This window comes from Aquila chrysaetos, chromosome 15 (assembly GCF_900496995.4).
Source record: "Aquila chrysaetos chrysaetos chromosome 15, bAquChr1.4, whole genome shotgun sequence".
NCBI lineage: Eukaryota > Metazoa > Chordata > Aves > Accipitriformes > Accipitridae > Aquila > Aquila chrysaetos.
In genome coordinates, this window is record NC_044018.1 from 27,030,220 (window position 1) to 27,037,949 (window position 7,730).

Genomic DNA, 7,730 nt, shown 5'->3' on the forward strand with positions numbered 1-7,730 from the left:
CCAATTAGGTTGATATTTTTTTCCTCTCCTTTACAGCTATTTACTGTTAACATCAGTCTTCCCTGATCTCTGCAGGAAGCATGGCCAGTCCTGGGTCGCTGCTCCTTTGTTCACCACCGCAACCCTTTCCATCTGACAGTGGCACCTCTCCCAGCTCTCTTCATTTAAAACATCAGAGAGAAATCAAGTGGGAAAACAACCTGGAGGGAAAAAAATTGAAACAGCCTATTGCCAAATGGCCATTTTCACTTGGGTACTCTTTCTATACTCTGCTATTTGAGAAGTCTGGATAGACTGGTCTTGTCTGGCTGAAACAAAAATCTCATCCTTGCTGAATGCTCTTTTTCGTACTGGAGGTGGGTCTATCTCCTGTCAGTAGAAACTGCATCCATAGTAAAGAATAAAATGACCCAGGGTTCACCCTGTGGGTCAAAGGACAAATGGTTTGGCATGGTGCATGTCCATAGAGCTAAGTCCACTCCAGTCCTATGCAAGATGACCTCACCCATACGGCCTGTTGGGAACAGTCCCCTAGCCCATAACACCCCTGAACCAAGCCTAGGTATGAGAGACTGCTAAGTAGCATGAGCCAAAACTATGTCCAGAGAGAATATTAGCAATTATTAACCAGCAGTTTGGAGATGGACAACAGGATGGACACAGAAACAAGATGAACCCATGCCCTGTCCTTGTTTAAGTTAAAGTAGGCATAGTTTGAGTGACTAAAATTGCTATCCTGTTTCATGAGATATATTTCAAATGCATAGGTGAAGCAAATGGACAAAGTTTTTTGTTAGCATTTGCATATCTAATGTGCATGGTCTCAGTATTTTTTAGCTATAGACAATTCTCAAGCACTGCAGTTACGAAAAAATTCCTTCAGTCACATGGAAAACACAATTTTAACTGGCCATTGTAGAACAGAACTAAAGCTAACAATGCAAGACAAGGAGAAAAACCTGATGCACTTTTAAGCTGTTTGCTGAAATACAGTTGTAGAAGCAATTCCTTTCTTTTCTACAGTGAGATGCCCCAAAATAGTGAGCTGAGTTTGATGAAAATTAGAGCAGCTACTATGTGAGGGTCTCACATTACATACACCAGAGAAATGCAGTAAGCTTTCTTGGTCTACATCTCTTTAACATGTCTGTGAATGGGAGGCTTCACAGTGACCACAGGGTTCAGAGTCCAGATTACATATCCTGAAGCAAGCAGGGAGTATCACATTCTGTATAAAATATTTTTCAGCTAATACAGCAAGCAATAATACTTTCAAAAGCTTCTAAGGGAATTAAAAGTGTAAGTCCCCTTTCCAGCCAGGACCCTGGTCTGTATAGGGTACAGTCATCAAAAAGCTGAGGACCACAACCCCAGTGGTTTACATATCTAACCATCCCCAAGGGTGCTCAGCAAGAATGAAGTTGCTGTCTCTGGGTCCAGAAGCTGAATGGAGACCTGACTAAGCTAATGAGCAGATACTGCTAAAGCAGTTTTGGAAGATTTGCCTGAGAAGGTGGCTCCATGTAGCTGGAATTCATGCCATGAATTCCTTTGTGAACTGATATTTTTGCAGTCTTAGACACAAAATGCAGTATTGGTGGTAAAAGGTAATCATGTCAGTGTTCCCTTTCACCTAAAAAGCTGAGTGTTAGAGCAAGATGTGGTAATGTGGGGTTCAGAGTAGCTTGAGGGGATTACAGCCCACATCTCCCACGTGAGTTCTTCAGCCATTAAGGTAATGACCCTCATAATCATAAGCATATTTTCTCTCCTACGCAAAGATTTAAGTATGCTACTGAAAGAAGAACAATTCTGTCAGACAATATTAAGATCACTTTATCCCAAAATATCCTTCAGAACCGAAAGCCACCTTGTAATACTTAGTTAAGGCATATATGGCTAAGAATGATAGGTTGCATGCCATGTACCTGGGAAAGCAGAGAGGACAAGGAAGAGCTGCAGGAATAGTCCATGGGTGGAAGATGACAGTGGCTGCCAAGACTCCCATAGGATGGAGTAGCCTCAACTGGATGCTCGGCTAGGTCCCAGGAAGATCTGGCAGTGTCGGCTTCAGTTCTTGAGTCATCTGTTACCACAGAGACAATTCTGGATGTGCAGTAGCTCGTGTGATACAGTCAGGTGATTTGGCCTCCAGACAGGAGCCCAAATTAAAGTGCTCATAAGCAAATAGGGACAGATGAAAAAATAAAAGTGCAAATCTTCCACAATATAAGTGACTGGAAACTGAACCTTCATAACCACTGGGGTGGAGAAAACATCTTCTTCATTCCTGAGTTTTTCATGTGGTCTAATTCAGCATGCTCTGACGTTGGGTTTCCACAGCAGTCTGAGCCAGCTGATGGTCCTGCCCACCCTTTGCTCCCACCCTTTCTACTACACTGATTCAAGCATTTGACCAGCATTGCGCCGAGACCATTCAGTGCACTAAGGAAACAAGTGCCTTTTTTCACATCCGTTTTCTGTTGGATTTGCATGCTGAAATGACTCAGCACAGAGAGGTCCAAACAAACTCTGAAAGGGAGAGGTCAGGACTCTGGTAAAGGGTGGAACCTTGGCACCCAATAGTTAAGTCAGCTTATGCTTGCACACCAGCCTGTTGAACCAGCCAAGGAAACAGCCCATTGCCTGGGCTTTGCTGTAAGCGTAAAGCGTCTAGCTACTAAGCAAGTGTAGCCAGTCCTAGAGCTCTCAAGGGGAGGTATTTAAGCATTTTTAGGGAACTTCACTGGAAGCAATTAGACTTGAGGCAACTTGAGGATTCAATGATGCCTAAATTAACATTTTTCTGAATTTACATTTGGATGAAGATGGTTTTTGTAGCAGTTAAATAGCATTTGGTTTCCTACGTCAATCTGAGATTTCTAACTCCTGGTATCAAAGCTACTTTTGAAAACATGATGAAAGTCCCTAATTTGTCTAGGTATCTTTGAGAATTTTAGCCATTATATTTCCAAACCATTCAAGGATAATTGTAAATGCTGTAATAACTTCTGTGTTTTACAAGTGACTCCTGACTCCAACTGCAGTATAGTACTAAGTAGCATATTATGTAGTATTCAGCTAGAGCTTTCTTGGAAGACTGATTAACATTAGATTGTCACAAGTTCTCTCAGAGCAGTCTTTTCTGATGACTATTATTACTGTAGTGCTAGAAGAAGTGGCTGAAAAAGATCTTTCTATGAATCATTTTTTAATTATATAAATTCTAGTGCTTACTTTAGTAACTTACTTTCATACAATCTTGTTTCCTGCTTCTTAAGAAAGAAATTTTAAAAAAACCAATCTATAATGTCTTATTCTCCATAAGGCACTTTCATCCAGTCTTGAGTAGATTGCTCTCACTTCCTGAGATCGTGCTTGGTCAAAGGCCCCAAGGAGCATCCAGCAAAGCCAGCAGACTCTGCTATTCTCATACTTTTACCTATTCTTCAGACCTTCATGAAAAAATTTGAAATGCAAGTACAACAGCCACAGCACAAATGTGGTAGCCAAAAGGACAATAGAGGATCGTATCTTTATGCATTTTCATGCATTGTAATTCATGATTAATCGTATCTTCCTGTGGGTGTTTGAGCCCTGAGAAGTGAGAAAAATTCTAAATATCATCAGATAAATAAACGTAAGAGGATTGATTCTACCTTCTCAAAATCTATTTCAACAGCATTAAAACAGAAAAATTCATGGCAGCCAAACAGGAAAAAGAGTTTATACTGGGATTCTAATTGATTTCCATCACCTGGTAAAATTGTTATCTTATAACATATAGAGCTTTTTATTAAACAACATGAGTAAGTTTAGAAATTATAGAAATTAAAGACTTTTCAATTGCCAGTACAACCCATAGGACTAAAATCTGGGCTTTTTGCATCTTTCCATCATTTGTCATTGAGATATATGCTGGCTGTTGGATAAATTCCAGATGCAGGTTTCCTTTCTGTGTGCAGAGCACTGTCATAGTGTGCTGTGACATGGGAAAGCTTCATTTTTCACTGCTGCAGTGAGATGAGAGTGTCAAATCTCCAGGTGGTATCAGTGATATATAATAAAGCTGCTCCAAAATGCACCAGCTGCAGATCTAACCCAAGGACTGAAGCTTTGAATCTTATGCACAACATCGCAAAGCAAAGTAATATACCGTAGTAACAAAATAGAGCCCAAGCACTATTGTTTCCATGCAGAGACACTGCTGTCTTTTGACAATATTATTTGGAACTGATACATGTGGACTGAATGCCTGTGCTCAACAATCCCAAAATAAGAGCAAAACTTGTCTGAAGGAGGACAGAGTGCCCTAAACCATGTGCTACATGTGCACTGCTTCAGGGAGAAGTCTTGTTTTACTCTTGGACACACTATGCTGCATACACAGTCTGGGAGTCCAGAGAGACATGGCTTTTTCCATCTGACTTTTACCTGTCTCCCAGGGAATTCAGAAAGCTGAAAGCAAAATATAGAGCTTGGAACCATCACGTTGTGTTCTGGCCTTTCCAGCAGTATGCTGAGTCCATAAACCAATTTTGTTGTGATCAACAGCATGTTGCTTATTTGAAATTGACTGAGTGAAAAGGCGGCTAACATGCTTTTCAAAGGCCAATCTGTATCCCAACAGGACACATTTTCTTTGTTTATACATGCAAATAAAGCACAAGAACAATAAACATCACGTGGAAAGATACACATGTGCAAATTCCGAGAACATATACTAACAAATAGATATCTAAAACCATTTTGCAACAATAGCGTGTGAAGAGGTAAATGAAAGATGACAGAGCTAATGGTGTTTCTGGGAAGGCTAAAATCAGTAAAGGGAGAATCATCGTGACTTAGTACTTGTACCAAATCTCATGGCTTAAAGTAACATAAATACAGAAATAGGTTTTCATAAATATTCTGGGGTATTTTATGACACACCGATCTAAATGAACAGATAGTACTGCAACGAAATGGACATCTGCATTGCCACTCTGCGTATAATAAGAGATGATGTTGCATTTTCTCACCTTCATCCTCTCTTGAACTTTGTACTGCCAAAACCCCACTGGTTTGGCCTTACTTTTTCTCTCTACAAAGCTTAGCTTGAAGAGCAATTTGAAGGAAATAGGAGGCAGATTTGCGGATGAGGTCACAAAGAACTGTGATTAGAAAAGGTACAGAGATATTTGTATGAAAAGCAGGCAGTCAAACAAGGTTGCCGGCAAGGTTGGCATCTTAACAGCTAACATGAGAGATGTGCTAAGAAGAGGAGATTGGTCAGACAAATAACTGTTCAAACACGCCTTAGTATGGAAGGTGGCAATTTTTGATCACCAGTTCAACAAGAAAATGACCTAATGTGTGCAAGTGCAAAAGACAGAGGTGCAGATTGGAGACCTTGATGGTGGTGGGGTTGCACTTCAAGTGCTTAGATATCGAGGGGATATGCATGATAGAATCCCTGATGTAGATGTATTGAATATACATTATGATTCACCAGTATAAAGAGGGTTAGAGCCTGGAAAGTTAAGAAGACAATTAAGACAAAAATGTTTCTCAGGGCATCTATGTTCTTCCTTAAGGGCTTTTGGTCCCTCAGGATGTTCTGAGTCTACCATTTGTTGTGCAGGAGATGGAACAAATATGTACAGTTAGAAACCAAAACAAGAACTAAACCTATCTGGGGATATCACCTCACCAATATTTTAATTGAAAGCAGAGTCTTCTTGCTCCAAGCTGTTTTAAGATAGTGCTCTTCTTTCTCATGGCTTTTTAGATGAGGTCTACAGTTATATCTAGCTTTTTTTTGGTCTGAAAATAAATGGAGAAATCGCAGCAGTGATATAGCAAGTTCACCATGATTTTGGAGATATGCTTCCAAAGTGAAAAATTATAGATGGCACTGAGTGTGCTGTCATGGTTTAAGTCCAGCTGGTAACAAAGCACCATGAAGCCGCTCACTCACTCATCCCCACTGGCCCTGGTGGGATGGGGAGGAGACAATATGAAGAAAAGCTTGTGGGTCAAGACAAGGACAGGGAGGGATCACTCACCACTTATGGTCACGGGCAAAAGACAGGCTCAACTTGGGGAAAGAAACAAAATCAATTTAATTTACTAACAATCAAATCAAAACAAGGATAATGAGAAGTAAAACCAAACCTTAGAACACCTTCCCCCAACCCTTCCCTCCTTCCTGGCTCAACTCCACTGCTGGTTTTCTCTCCCTCGTCCCCGCAGCAGCACAGGGGGATGGGGAATGGGGATTGGGGTCGGTTCACCACACATTGTCTCTGCCGCTCCTTCCTCCTCAGGGGGAGGACTCCTTACTCTTCCCCTGCTCCACCGTAGGATCCCTCCCACAGGAGACAGTCCTCCACAAACTTCTCCAACGTGAGTCCTTCCCACGGGCTGCAATTCTTCATGAACTGCTCCAGCGTGGGTCCCTTCCACAGGCTGCAGTCCTTCAGGCACAGCCTGCTCCAGCGCGGGCTTTCCCCTGGAGTCCCGGCCATCCTGGGGGGCATCCATCCCCCTGCTCCAGCGTGGGCTCCTCTCTCCCCGGGCTGCAGGTGGGCATCTGCTCCCCCGCTCCCCTCCGTGGGCTGGGGGGGGACAGCCTGCCGTCTGGTCTCACCACGGGCTGCGGGGGCATCCCCTCCTCCCCTGCCTTCCTCACTGACCTCGGTATCTGCACAGGGGTTCCTCTCCCATCCCGATCCCCCCACTCACTGCAGGTTCCCCTTCTTCAATCTGTTCTCCCAGAGGCGCTACCGCTGTCGCTGACGGGCTCGGCCTTGGCCAGCAGCGGGTCCGACTTGGAGCCGGGGAAGCTTCTGGCAGCTTCTCACAGGAGCCACCCCTCCCCCACTACAAAAACCCCCACCACACAAACGCAAAACAGTGTGCGTAAGCCCTAAAACCTTCAGTTTCTAGTGACATTCAATAAATATCCCAATGGAGCTCTACAGTAAAGGATATTACTATAACCACCTGTACTTCTGTCTGGCTTATTCACTCACAGATCAATGGTATCAGGAAAATAAAGATCAACACAGGCATTTATTTCAGTTGTCTACTGCCCTGCACCTTGCATTAGCATGTAAACTTCTGTAAAGAGTTCTACAATGCAATGAGTCATCCCACTATGTCACTAATTAGAGAAAATTCCTCTCAGTTCCAGTGAGCCATCAGCTCTGCACATTATGTTTCTCAGACTTTTTCACCGTATGTAGAAAATTCGGAGAACAACAACATTAATGTTTCAGAAACTGGAGAAAGTAACTTGAAAGGAATTAATAAAAAAAAAAAAAGGATAACCTGAGCAAATAACTTCCTTTGGTAATGACTAAGGGAGTTCTTTAGGATGGAACAAACTATTACCTTGAATTCAAGTGAACACATTAGAAAAAAAATTGGAAAAGAAAAGCCCAGATAAGTAACAGGTACAATTTTCTAATGAGGAAATATATCATATGGCAAGTATATGCAAATAACATACATGCATTTACATGACTACGGATGTATTTGAGTCCCTCATTATTATTAAGGTATTTATCCTCTTAATTCTCCTGTGATGTTGATAAATGTTATTATTATTGTATTACAAATGATAACTGAACAAGGTAAATATATCTGTGAAAATTTTGGCTTATTGCAAAAAGAAGTGTATGGTAGACTAGAATTCAGAAACAAACCAACAACATCTAATGCAAAAAATAGCACTATTTCTGCTC